This window comes from Archocentrus centrarchus, chromosome 23 (assembly GCF_007364275.1).
Source record: "Archocentrus centrarchus isolate MPI-CPG fArcCen1 chromosome 23, fArcCen1, whole genome shotgun sequence".
Classification (NCBI taxonomy): domain Eukaryota; kingdom Metazoa; phylum Chordata; class Actinopteri; order Cichliformes; family Cichlidae; genus Archocentrus; species Archocentrus centrarchus.
In genome coordinates this window covers 15,091,378-15,105,367 of record NC_044368.1, presented here as the reverse complement: position 1 = coordinate 15,105,367, position 13,990 = coordinate 15,091,378, and positions in this window count along the sequence as shown.

Below are 13,990 nucleotides of genomic sequence, written 5' to 3'. Positions count from 1 at the left end.
CCTTACATAGAGTAGAGGAAAATGCAGTGCATGCTGTATAAATTGTTTTGGTTTAATTATGTGATATTGGTGGTACTTCATAATGCATTTACAGTTGCGGAAAACTAAATATGATGCAGTAAATGGAAAAATGGCATTTCACACTAAATGCTGAGTTTCTATGAACCTACTATCCTCTTGATACCTTCTCTACTCTCCCAAGGAGACACAAAATCCCATCTTCACTAATATGTTAATAACATGCAAACATTTATGGATTTTCTGTGACATCTTTACCTACAGGTAAGACCTCAGTCACACAAACCTAGAGACCGCTTGTGACCCCCTAGCAACCAGAGGTTGCCAGGTAAAAAATATTTTTCCCTGTACGTCTGTTGACTCTGTGACTCTTTATCAAAGGACTCAAAAACAGGCGCATGTGAACAGTTGACCAGTTTTACTGAAAACTTTGCAGGCATAACAAACAAGTGATATTGCAAACTTCACACAGTCACAAGGTCTAAACTAAGTCTCCTCTGATTCATTTGGAGGTAACTTTTTGCAGATGAACAGTTCTCTTAACTAGCACAGTTCTCTGCTAAGTCTCTCTTTGACTCCACTTATTCAGTGTGCAGCAAGCTCTCGGGTAGGCTATCCTCAGCTCCAAAGGTTTTGCTCACAGTTCAACTCTCAGGTAAGTTTCTTTCATATTCCAAGGTTCTTACTCACAGTCTAGCCCTCCAGGTATTCTTTTTTTCCACAAGTTTTTCCATTGATTTGTCTTAATGACCGGTTGACTCTGCTCACAGGTTTTCTACTTGGAATTGTCAGGCTGCCTCTCCAGAATGGCGAGTTGGCACACCAAGGGGGTATCTGCAATTAAGAGGACAGACAGGGTAAGTAGCTGATAGGTGAACTTGAAGAAAATCTCAACAGTGATAACGTAAGCGGCCTGAGTGACAGAAAGAAGGCAAGATACACCTGGAGGACGGGGACGCTATGACACCTGTGTGACTAGAGCCCCAGCAACACTGTAATAAAGCAGCACTTTCAAGGGGCAAGAAAATGAAGCCAATACAGAGAGCTGCAGTTCCTCTAATGGCCACTTGAAGCTGGGTCCAAAAGTGAGTCTATTCCCACATACTCCCATGTTAAAATGCCCAGCTTCAACCATAAATAGAATGTGTTTACAGTCTGGTACAGAAAAAAACTTTTTTGATCTCTGTCGCTATTTAACCTTCATAACAACTGTACAGAGTGATTGTTTTTAAATAAGTCATCTACTGGACAGTATTAGGACCTAAAATTAGGGTCATGACTGCTTTAATTAATAGGTGAGCCAATGTAGCCAATCACTGTCTGCTAGGCCTCATCTCTGCTAATTGGTTGTGGCTTTGGTGTCTGTTGGAGCATTTTTAATGATTTTTTTTTAAGTATAAGTTTTATGGCCTTGTCTGTGGTACAGCCCACCCAGAATGTCTGTGCTTCCGTTTTGGCTGAAGTTCTAGCATTTTCTTAGCCTGTTGCGTAGGGCTAATTAGCAGTTAAATGTACATGTGCGGTTTATGAATGCAACCTGCTAACCAAGCTGACTACTTTTGGCTGATAACTTAGAACTTGACCCTCTGGTATTAATATGATCACTTCTGGCTCTACACAAAACCTCTCAATGAAAACCACACAGGTAACAATTGCTGACGTCATAACGATACAGCCATCTTTTATCTGCAGTCTTTGGTTGCAATATTGCACGCAAGTGTCTGATCACAGATCTGAATGCAAATTTACGAAAAGGTGTACATGATAGAACTTTAAGATGCATATTCAGGTGTGTTGAATCACTGAAATAGTATTTAAAAAATAAATTTCAGCTCCTTATTTTTTGCCCCTGAGTATGCTGACATGCTGCAGACTGCTCTCTGTGTACGTAGCGTGTGTAATGTGACACCTCAAACAATTCAGCCAAACACATAAGGTCTAAGATCTGACCAAAGGAGTGAACGCACAGCAACAGAGACTCACATTATAGAAACAAGATTTAAACACATACGTTTCATATAGGTGTAGCACTCACACAAACTGACGGGGCATGTAATGTAATCTCTACACCTACAGTTTGAGAGATATCTGTGTGTGTGTATAGGTAGGCATGTACTTTAGTCACAGCATAAAGAAATGTGAATGTAATGGGTGCTAACGGTTTGACTCTTTTGACATCCGATATGTGCAGCACTGTGTGTGATGGCTATATGTATTTTGAATGGCTAAGGCTGGAGTAGTGGCATTTTAGTGCATATAACAGTACATTAATTGAGTCCTTGGAATTAGCATACAACTGACATGCAGCAAAAGCACCCAGACAGGCCTCACTGGACATGTCTGTCTCTGTGGCAATGTTTTATAGCCTACATTTGAATGCAGTTTCCACTTAAAATGTTCAAAAATATTGCATCATCTTAGTGTCAAAGAAAAGCATCACCCGAAAACTTAACAAGCATCACATAATTTTATGAAATTTCTAAAACAATCTCCCAAAGTCACATTTATGCTCTCATCAGCAAGCTTGTGATTGTCACTTTAACTTAGCATCCACTTGATTTCATAATTTATGCAGAAGTTGGGATGTGACTCTGCGTCGGTGTGTTACATATGAGTGCAGATGTGTGTGTGCTTGCAGATGTGTGTATGCGTGCGTGCGTGCGTGCACGTGTGTGTGTATGCTTCTGTGGGTGGGTGAACTGGCAAAGTGTCCCCTCATAAGAGTGCTTGTTGTGTGGCATTCTCTCTTGATTTCATGCTTTGCTGATGGAAAATTAGGCCCTTGCGTATCTCTGCATGAAAAGGAGGTGTAGGAGGAGGAGGAGTACTGATGGTTGCTTTTATCGCCTCAGGACACTCTCCCCGACAACAAGAAAAATAGAGCGATGAGGAGGGAGGGAGGCTGTGTCATTGCCTGCTAATGCACTCTAAACAAGACGATGAGACACATGGAATCCCCAACGCGACACCAAGGAGCCTTAAAAAAAAAGCGTATATCTTTCAAACTCACTCTGTCTCTTCCCCCCATCTTTTTTTTTTTTTTCCACTCCCTATTGTTTAAAAGTGAAGTTATGAGTCTGGCCTTCTAAAACATTTTTAATGTACTCTGCCTTTTTGTTGTGGTTGTGAATCATATGTAGCAGTGTTGTAGTGTTCATTTGCATTTTTTTTCTCTTGTTTTATTTTATTTTATTTTGCCTGTCTGTTGCCCAATGAAGCTCTGAGGGATAAAGTGCTTAAAGGACTGCAGGCACTTCACTTGAGTTGTTTGGTTGTTCAAAGATACGCTACAGTACACCGCTAGTTGAAATGCAGCTCAGCCCACTGTCAGACGTGTGAGGAGCATTTTAAGGCCACAAAAAGAAAAAAAAAGCTCTAATCCCACTATGTTATGTAAGTGGAATAAGAACTTCATATAATGCAGAGTGCTCGTGTTCCTCATGTTACAAAGATCAAACATGGCACAAATGATTGGAAAGCTTCTCTTTGATATTTAAAAAAAATCTGAAAAGTAAAGTTTTGAGGCACTTTTTTTCTATCAATGTTTGCTTCAATTGTTTCAAAAAGAAAAACAACAATAGTATGACTGGGTTATGCAGTCCAGTTTAGTTTGTTGATGTTCTTATAGTACTCAACTGTATTTTCATTTATGAGATTTTGAGCACCAGCACAAATGAGAAGGTTTCTGAAACTTGTGGGTTTGGAAAAGCGTTGTGCGTGTGGAGTAAGCTCCAATATGTGTGTTGACATCAATTAATGGAGCATAGCATTAATTCAGTCAAGTTCAGTAGCACTCCCAGCAGATCAGCTGTTCTCAGTGCCAGTTCACATCAGCTGATGCCCTTGGTAAATGTAACTAGTTCTTATATAGCACTTTTCTACTCCAGCTGAAAACTAACTCAAAGTGCTTTATACAACATGTTTGCATTTACCCATTCACACAAGCACTTCTGTCTACAGCTACGTGCTTACTATCTAACATTCACACACATTCATACGCTGATGTTTGCATCGGGGTTGAGTATCTTGCCTGAGGATACTTTGGCTTGCAGACTGGAGCAACCAGGAATCGAACTACCAACCTTCCAATTAGTAGATGATCTGCACTGCCTCCTGAGCCACAGCCACCCTTCTATGCATCCAGCTGGGACCTCTCATATAGGGAGCACTGTTTGAATATTTTGGCCTGCCCACAGTGTCTCTACATCTAGCTGTGAGGCAACAATGCTAACCACCGCACCAACAGGATAAGCGTAAGGGGATGGATGGATGGATGGAATTCTCTTCAGTGTATGATTATGTGCTTTTCTGTGTGCACTTGAATTTAAGTTATGGGCACACTCAACACAGTTAGAATTAAATTTTATACATTTTGGGTTAATTTGAAGTAAATGGTGTTTTTGGCGAGGTAAGTTTTCAGAAATATTAATCTCCTCTGTCATTAAAAAATAAAAAGGAGCAAAACCTTTTAGTGCGTATGTGTCTGCACTGATGTGCATGTGCATACCTAATAGGGGAGCTTTACCAGTCAGTTGCCCTTCTACTGGGCCTCTGTTATTATGAAACAATGTGGGTTTTTCCAAACATGCGATCAAGCCTGGAAAAACTATATGAATCCTCAGCTGTGGTATTGAATTGTTTTGTAATCCCGCTGGCCTTCTGTGCTTTTTGCCAATGTGTTATAGGCTGAATTTTGGATACAATATCAGTGTGTCCCACAGGTCATTATCTTTACTGAACTCCACAGGAAAGGTACTGATGACTTATTGATGTCTCATTCACTATAGCATTTTTTTTTTTGTCCATAAATCCATCACTAATATGCTACGTCAGAGGGGCAACTAATCCTGTCTGCTGCGGGTCACTCGTGTGCTCTCAGGGTTTGAATGTTTTAAGTCACAGCTGTTTGAAAACTGCAAGAACACCTATCTTAAGGTTGAAGACAAAACGGTGGAGCTTTACAAGGATTCCTATGAGGTTCTGCGCTCCCAAATCCTTCCTAGCTGAAAGGAAAAACTTGTTTACTCATCTATCAACAACAAGGAAAAACACGGGGAGGAAAAAGCAGAGAGAGTGTAAAAGGGAGTCTAGACGCAAAATCGACTGTAACACCTGGGGCCACTCAGCACAATGACGCACACACTTGAAGGCTGTGGGGTCTGGCAAAGAGCAGCCACATCTGGACCGGTTTGCCATCAGGGAGGGGCTGACTGCTTTTATTGGACTTCGCTTGACTTGATGTGGTGTGCGACTTTCAGTCGGGAAGACGAGTTGGATGTGTGGGCCAGGCTGACGAAAGCAACTATTCTCCTGCTTCTCAGCCTACGAGTAGAAAAAAAAAAAAGAATACAAGAAACGTTGACTAGGAAATGTAGAGCAGGAGAGAGATGATCTAGATAGATAGATGAGAAATTGATCAATAGGTCATCACCTCTTTTTTCCTGTCTCACACCACAATTCTATAATTGAAGTTTTAGAGCAAGTTTAGGATCCTAGATTAGCAATCTCAAGTGTTCGGTCCAGCCCTGAGCTTTCCCATCTGCAGCAATCACTGACACTCTAATATTCTATTTCCACAAAGTAATCACTGAGGAAGTTAGGGGAATCTAACTCATTCCAACTGAACTGAGTCCACAGATAAATCAATATTCACAGACAGAGCCTAATATTTGGTGTGGGATAAGACTGTTTTGTATGATCTCATAATCAAATCGTGCAGAAAAGGACCTTTTGAGATGGAAGGAAAAGACATTTGAACCTCAAAGGCACAGTCCACCACTGTGAGCCAAAACTTAATTACAATGACCTTACAACAGGGCAATAGCCTAAAGCTATGCATTCAGGCTAGCACGCACCCCACCACCACCAGTGCACAATACACCCCCTGCTGCCATCAGACCTGATAAATGAGTTCCTTTCCTTGATTGCTGCATCAGAACCAAGAGTGCAAAATGGGCAGAGAGAAGGAGGAGGGAGGGAGGAAATTAAATAGTGACGGAAAGAGGAAGAAACTGAGAGAGACTGAGTAAGAGCAGTGCCAGTAAAATGGAAGTTATTTGTTATGTTCTATTTAGTATAAGATTGTATTAATGAATGTAAAAGTGGATGTAATATCTACAATATTTTTGTTCAATGCTGAAAGGAGCATTTGCAGCATAACAAGAACCAGTGTAAGCGCATACTGTAAATAAATGGGAGTTAAATGTGCTGCAGCTGTGGTTCAGGAGGTACTTCTTAAAAGTTTGGCTCTTCAGTCCCTGGCTCCTCCAGTCCACATGTTGAACTTTTTCTTTTTTTTTTGGCAAGACGCTGAATCCCAAAATTACCCTTGATGTATCATTCATAGAATAAAGCACCGTCAGAATGGGTAAATGTGGTTTATAGTGAAAGTGTTCTATAAATCCAGTCCACTTTCTTATAAATAATTTTTTCATGTCTTTTTTTGCATTTTGAAATTTAAGGATATCTGTGAGGACATCGCAAGTGGGCTAATAAACTGTCTCATTAGCCTAGCTTTGACATTTCAGTCACAGTTATGATGGTATTATAAAAACACCTTAGAGTACCTTTTCAGAAACATCACCCACTTTCTGAGACATCTTCTGTTACTCTTTGTGACCACAGTGCACCCATCTTCTGATGGCTGCTTCCAGCAGCATAACGCACCATGTCAATGGCAATGAGTTCACTGCACTCAAGTGGCCTTCACAGTCTTAATCCAATGGTGCACCTTTGTGATGTGGTGGACTGGCATTATGGATGTGCAGCTGACAAATCTGCAGCAACTGTGTGATGCTTTCATGCCAAGATGAACCAGAACCACAAAGAATTAAAGCAGTTCTGAAGGCAAAAAGCACCATAGTGCTAGCAGTGTACCTAATGTAGTGGTCAGTGAGAGTACTGTACACTATGTTTGCCACCACACAGTTAAAACTGTCCTCTGCTGTGCGCCATCTTTAGCATTATGGAATTTTCCTATAAATTCCTCTTCATTTATATCCTTTAGGTGCAATGTTTCTCCTAATGCTATTACCCACACACGTGACTGACTGACTAAGTGTCCTGCTTAGTCAAAATCCTGTTCCCACTCACTTGGGTGGATTGGCGATTATACCATCACATGGAGACATTTTGCAGGAGATACGAGAAATAGTGACTCGTGTCTGTTTTGCCGCTTCTTTCGTGGTGTCCCCGCTCATCTTCGTTCACCGTGCTGTCTTCTGTTTACCAAATAAGTTGCATCTCGAGCATGTGAAGTGCATCCAGTGAGTGTCACTCTAAACCACTTACTCATCTGCCTAGTTCTTGTGAAGCAGGAAAGCAGCAGATTACATTTAAAATTAATATTGTCCACAATATAAAATAGTCAGATTGCCCTTCCCACTATAACTTCTTCAGTTTTTACCATGGGATAATTTCCTGGCTTCGAGTGTCAGTCCTGCATGCATGCTCTCACACCTTCATAGATTCCTAACATTTACAATTTACATTCCATACTCTCTCCATCACTCTCTATTTCTAAGAGTCACTGGCTGCCACGAGTTGAACTTGGTTTTTGATTAAGTGTTTGTAGGTAGTGCCTCAGGCCCCGTCTCTCATAGATAAGAGGGAGTAATCATGGTGTGTGTGTGTGTGTGTGTGTGTGTGTGTGTGTGTGTGTGTGTGTGTGTGTGTGTGTGTGTGTGTGTGTGTGTGTGTGTGTGTGTGTGTGTGTGTTATTGTGTGTTTTCTGGAGGAATTCGTTGGCCGCATGCTGGGGGACCAAGAAACAGTTTAAAATTCGAGAATTTAATTTTGCCATATTTTCCCAGCTGAAAATGAAGCATCACTGAGTCCCTGTCCCTGCTCTTTATTTCCACGAATGAGGTTTAAACGAGTCCCTTTTTCTCTCGTGTCGATTACATGCCAGTTTTTCTAATGACAAAACAAATCAGAATTTAGCAAAAGCACTTAATCTCAAATTATCGTCTCTATTTAAGATCAAAACAGCCGATGAGCAGATTATTTTTGTTCCCCCGCTTGAAGAGGATCGCTCTTTCTAGAAACCCTCTTTTAGGAAGTGTTCCCATGTTTGACAGCATGCCAGTCTTAACAAAGGGGAAATGCTGAGTTCCCTTTAATAGATCTATATTCATTTTCAAATGAGTTGATTAGCCAGCACAATGTCATTGGATTCAGGGGCCCATTACACATTTATGATGGTAAATTACTGAACATTTACAATCCAAATGAAATTTCATGAGGAGGGGATATTGAAAAAATGAAGGGAGAGAGACGCTTTGCGTTCATCCCTGTAGCCTTGCCTCATTGCATCTCTCTTCGTCTCCATCCTCCTCTCTCTCTCTCTCTTTCCCTTTCCTGCCTCACTCTGTTTTTTTTCTCCTCTTCTGTCTTTTACACTCTCTCACATATCACATCAGTGCCCCCTGTGGTCCAACTGGGCATCGCATAAGGGTCTCTAGCTGCTCGCACAGTCCTGCCACTCACATTTAGGGGAGTGTGTTGTTTTCATGCTGTCGTTCAGATAACACAGGCTTGTTTACAGGTATATGTAAATATCTGGTTGTACTTGTTTTCACTTTAAAAGTAGGCAGATGTAGATAACTTGCGGTGAAAGAATAGAGGTCTGGGGCTGAGGAGCCGCCCCCCACCCATCCGCACACCCCCGGCCTTTCAGAGTAATGTTACATGTAGGTTCAAACGTCCTATAGATCCCCGAGCAAACACCTCTCCTCTCCAATCAGCGCTCGGCACTTTGCAGCCCTGCCACTGCATCCACATCAATATTTTATTTTGGCAAATTTGCGGTGACATGCATTAGTACAATTAGGGGCAAGTTTTTACTTGAATTCCCATCTTCTACAAGGGGAGAGGGTGCAGTGAAGGGAAGCTGAACTCACTCACTCCCACTTGTTTCCTTGCTCTCTCTATCCCGCTCTTCCTCTCTCTCTCCAGCATGGCTGGCTCGTTCCTCTGCTCTCCACCTCTAAATAATTCATCATCCAATCAATCATTTTCTCTTTGTTTTGGGCCCCAGTGCCTGAGATGAAACGGCCCGCTGCCAAAGCTGCTTTGCCTCATCTGAGGCCTGGAAAACATGATCTGCTGCTGAGATTACAACACACACACACACACACACACACACACACACACACACACACACACACACACACACACACACACACACACACACACACCCAAAAGCACCTAGCACTGACGTGCTGGTACCACATATTCACTGTTGGGAGTCATTCACATTCATACAACTACAATAGGCACTCATAGCAGCACACATTTTTACATTGACACAAAATGATAATAGATATTTGACAAAAATGGAACCTCTGTAACCAGAACTTCATAATTGTCATACCTTAAAACAAGGAAAGACAGAGGAAGCAAAAAGCTTATCTTTCGGTGTAAATTTTTGTAGTCACTTTAACCCCACAGCTGCTAATCAGTCTGTAGTCATAAAGAAATAAACATGTCAATTACAACTGTGTATCACATCTTTGTGTCCATCTCAATCACAGCGTTCTGTAGCAATTGTAGAGCATACTTTCTTCCTGTTTGCTCTTTGCTTTCACAGCTAAAGCGATCATTATTCTCGTTTAACATGGTTAAACGCTGAGCCTTTTTTGTTTTTTAATGCCACGCTATTGTAAGTGGGCTCTGTAATAGAACACAGACTGCGTGTCTGATCTCCCAGCTGTAACACTCGGGTTTGGTTAGCTTATCTAAAGGGCCTGTCTCCGCCTTAAAGTCTGTGCGGAGGCAGCCTTAATGGGGGGAAATGTCTTGGACAAGTGATTTGAAGATATTTTGCTTCATCCCTTTGGAGCGCTCTGCAGGTGATGCTGCGAATGTCTCCTTTGTTTGATGTCGAACAACACAGATCCGCTATTGAGTGATAGCTTCAAATGCAGAAAGAGTGAGACCCTACGTGCTGCTCCCCCTTTTTGAGCTACATCAGAGCAAACTGACATCTATTATGGTAAAGAAAAGACAAGTGTTTGAAATTTTCAAGTACGCACATGGCAGAAGTGTCAGGATTTTTACAGAGTGCAGTTTTTTTTTTTTTTCATTTTCTTTTTGTTAACAAGGTGGTTTTAAACCAAGCATGTCTATACGAACTCTGTTGGATAGAGCATGAAAGGATGCTGCTAGCCCATCATGGTAATATTTTAGCCCCCTAAAAAGTCACCACAAGTCCCCTGAGTCCATCTAACAAGAGCAGATTGAATCCATACACTATGAGCTCAAATTCGAACAATTATATAAGCTCACTCACTGTCTAACTTTTACTCACCAAGGCTCAGTCTTGATCTTTATTTTCCAGACTTTATCACAGTTTTTTGTAACTTACACGGGAAATTCCAAACTTTGAAGGATAATTGTGAAGCTTTAAGTTTTAATTCCGTGATTTTCCATGACTTTAACCTCGTGAGACCTGGGCTCTTGTTTGGGATGCATTTTTAATTACTCCAAGCTCTTTGGGATTACTTGGACCTGATAAGTATAAAAACTAAGCATCATGTTTGAATAGAAAGTCATTTTAATTTCTTTTTTAAAGTATGTCCTCATATGGGGATACTGGGTTTATTTTACAGCATAACACAATAAAGTCACCATTGTTTAACAAACCATAAAAGACTTCATTCAGCAGAATGAAGCATAAGGTGCAGAAGAGCCTAAATTTAACATCCCCATATGAGCACACATATGGCACAGCATCAGCAACAAAATGCCACAAAAAACACATTTCAATGTGTTTTTGTGGTGTTTGTGAGCTCATCCTGAAATGTTGCAAATCTCTTTAACATCTTAAGGGAATTTCTTAATATTTAGCACAAATATTCACTGGGACTCAAGGATGATGTCATTTGAATATGATAACCAGAAGTCACAGGTACCTTAAAAAATGTGTAGTAAGAATAAATAACAAACTGGTGAGCCTGAAAAGGGTCAAAGATCATTTCTAATTTGACATCATTAAAACCGAGCTGAATGTAATCTGCAAGTTGTCTGGATGGCAGAGGCATACGTGTAAAATTAAACCAATCGGCCACGACACTAAAACCACTGACAGGTCAGGTGATCATCTTGCTACAATCCAAAGTTTCACTGAGAACGTTGCATCCTGGCCATTAAGTGTTGCTGCCCATTTATCCCTAAACTGAAAACACCAGGGTGGACTGAACTTGTTTCCACCACTTAAAAAATAACCCCCAAAAAACCAAAAACATAAGTCAAAGTTTCAAGTTAGATATCTGAAAAAAATTTTTACTTATGGATGGCAAGAAAAAGTTGTCTTTTTTTCAGGGTGGAAACAAGCCTCCATATGTTTTAGTTTTTGCAACACAGTTGGGATAAAAACAGTGTATATTTATCTCGCAAAGAAACTGCTAGAACAGCCTGAGAAAAATGAAGAACACTCGAAAGCTGCATCTCTTTACTCTGCCATAAGCTGATCTGGATGAAGACTTCTGTGAAATTCCTTAAATATCAGTGAAAACCTGTTAATCCTGCTCTAAAAACCAGAAGAAACATTTACCCCTGAAGCTTGTTGTGCAGATTCCACGTATTTCACAACACGTGAAATTTAATAGCCTTGTTGAAATGTGCCACAGGGGACTCAGATACACAGCGAATGCATGTCTGAAGTCTGATAAATAGCAGAGGCGGATGAAGAGACATTAACTGTAAGCGTCCTGGGCACTGTAAAAAGACAAACTGCTTTATTTATCAGACTGGCAGAAGCACATTATCAAGACAGACACAGGGGCTGCGGGAGTAAATAAAACACTGTGGCAAGATAAAAGAAACTTACAATGTGGGGTTAAAGACAGACGATATAGAGAGAGATGAACAAGGTGAGAGGACTGAAAGTGGTGGGATGCAAGGAGAGCGGAGGGGAGGGGACAGGCAGCAAGTGTCAGGCGGAGAGTTGAAGGATCACCCAGGGCCTAGTAATCATGCCCCGTAGGGCTTTACGTCAAGCAGCTCGAGTGTGAATGAGCGATCGCACCTACCTGCCCTCTGTTTGTTCCTCTCTCACTCTCTTTTTCTCTCTCTTGCACACACACTAAATAACACCATGCGCAGCGAGTGCAATATCTACCCACTTCATGAAATAAATTGGCCACCTACCAAAGACAGCAAGAGTCAGATTACCTCCGGTGAGAAGTCAGCTATCGCAATTATTGTTACAGAATGTGTCGAGAAACTGTTCAAATATGTCATTCCAAAACATGGCCCCAGCCCGCATGCCCCTGAATTGTAAGATATTTATTAACAATTATGAATTAATTGAAGAAAATATTTGGTTCATATATGCCAGTGTAATTTAGGGAGGAAAATGTGATGAGTTCTTCGTTTTTATAAGAATATCATTAACCCTCTTGTAATTAACCTCGTTCAAAAATTAACCACATGTTATTATCAAACCAAGCAAATAATTGAAGCAGCAGCTTAATTTATAATTTGACAATTTCCTACGTCTTTTTTTTTCCCTCCCTCTTTCATGTCTTCCTTTAATGCAAAAAGAGGAAATGGAGAGACGCGTTTAACAGACTTTAATGAACGTGTAGCGTGGTGAAAAGGAGAGGCCAAATTATCTCATGTTAATAGCATCCGTGGTCCATCCTGCTAAACTGGACTGAGTTATTCCACAGAGCACATCCACCCCCCCACCCACCTTCACTACATCAAGGAGAGTGTGGAGCAAGGGCTCTTACTTTCTCCAAGACACAGACAGTAGCCACCAGGGAATACTATGGAGATTCTGCCCCCCCAACCAATCTTATGCATAGGTTACATGGAACATCTAGGTCTGGGTGTCAAGGCTCAGCTAAAGAAAAGCAAGGAAAAGATGCACGGTGGATGTGTGTGGAGAAAGAGGTTGGATGTTAGATAAAAAGCCCTCCATGGAACTGTATTTTTAGACAGTCCATGGAGACAATATTGTTGCCCTCTTGGATATCTTTAACATCAAACATATAGCGCTAGCTTATGTAGTGCCTTATCCATACAGGTTTGATGCAAGCAGTGACATTGATTCAAAGCTGTCATTACACATGTAAAAAAGTTATTTTGTAATATATATATATATATATATATATATATATAGTTGAGTTTCCTTGTTTAAAAAGTCAGTTAAGTCAAGTCAGAGTTTAAACTTTGTTGTCGTTGTTATAAGGGGTATCTGTCAGGGGGCAATATTTAAGTCTTACAATATCACAATATTACATCCTCATACTACTCTATATTGCCAAAAGTATTTGCTCGTCTGCCTTCACATGAACTTGAGTGACATCCCATTCTTAATACATGTGTTATAACAGCTTCAACTATTCTGTGAAGGCTTTCCACAAGGTTTATGTGTGTGTTTATGGGAATTTTTGACCATTCTTCTAGAAGCAGATTTGTGAGGTCAGACACTGATGTTGGATGAGAAGGCCTGGCTCGCAGTCTCTGCTCTAATTCGTCTCAAAGGTGTTTTATCGGGTTGAGGTCAGGGCTCTGTGCAGGCCAGTCAAGTTCTTCCACACCAAATTCACTCATCCATGTCTTTATGGACCTGCTTTGTGCACTGGTGGGCAGTCATGTTGGAACAGGAAGGGACCATCCTCATACCGTTGGGAGCATGAAATTGTCCAAAATGTCTTGGTATGCTGAAGCATTAAGAGTTCCTTTCACTGGAACTAAGGGGCCGAGCCCAACTCCTGAAAAACAACCCCACACCACAATCCCACCTCCACCAAACTTTACACTTGGCACAATGAAGTCAGACAAGTACCACCAAACCTAGACTTGTCCATCGGTTTGCCAGACAGAGAAGCATGATTCATCACTCCAGACGTCTCCACTGCTCTAGAGTGGCAGCACCCCCGCATCCGATGCTTTGCATTGCACTTGGTGATGTAAGGCTTGGATGCAGCTGCTCAGCCATGGAAGCCCATTCCTTGAAGCT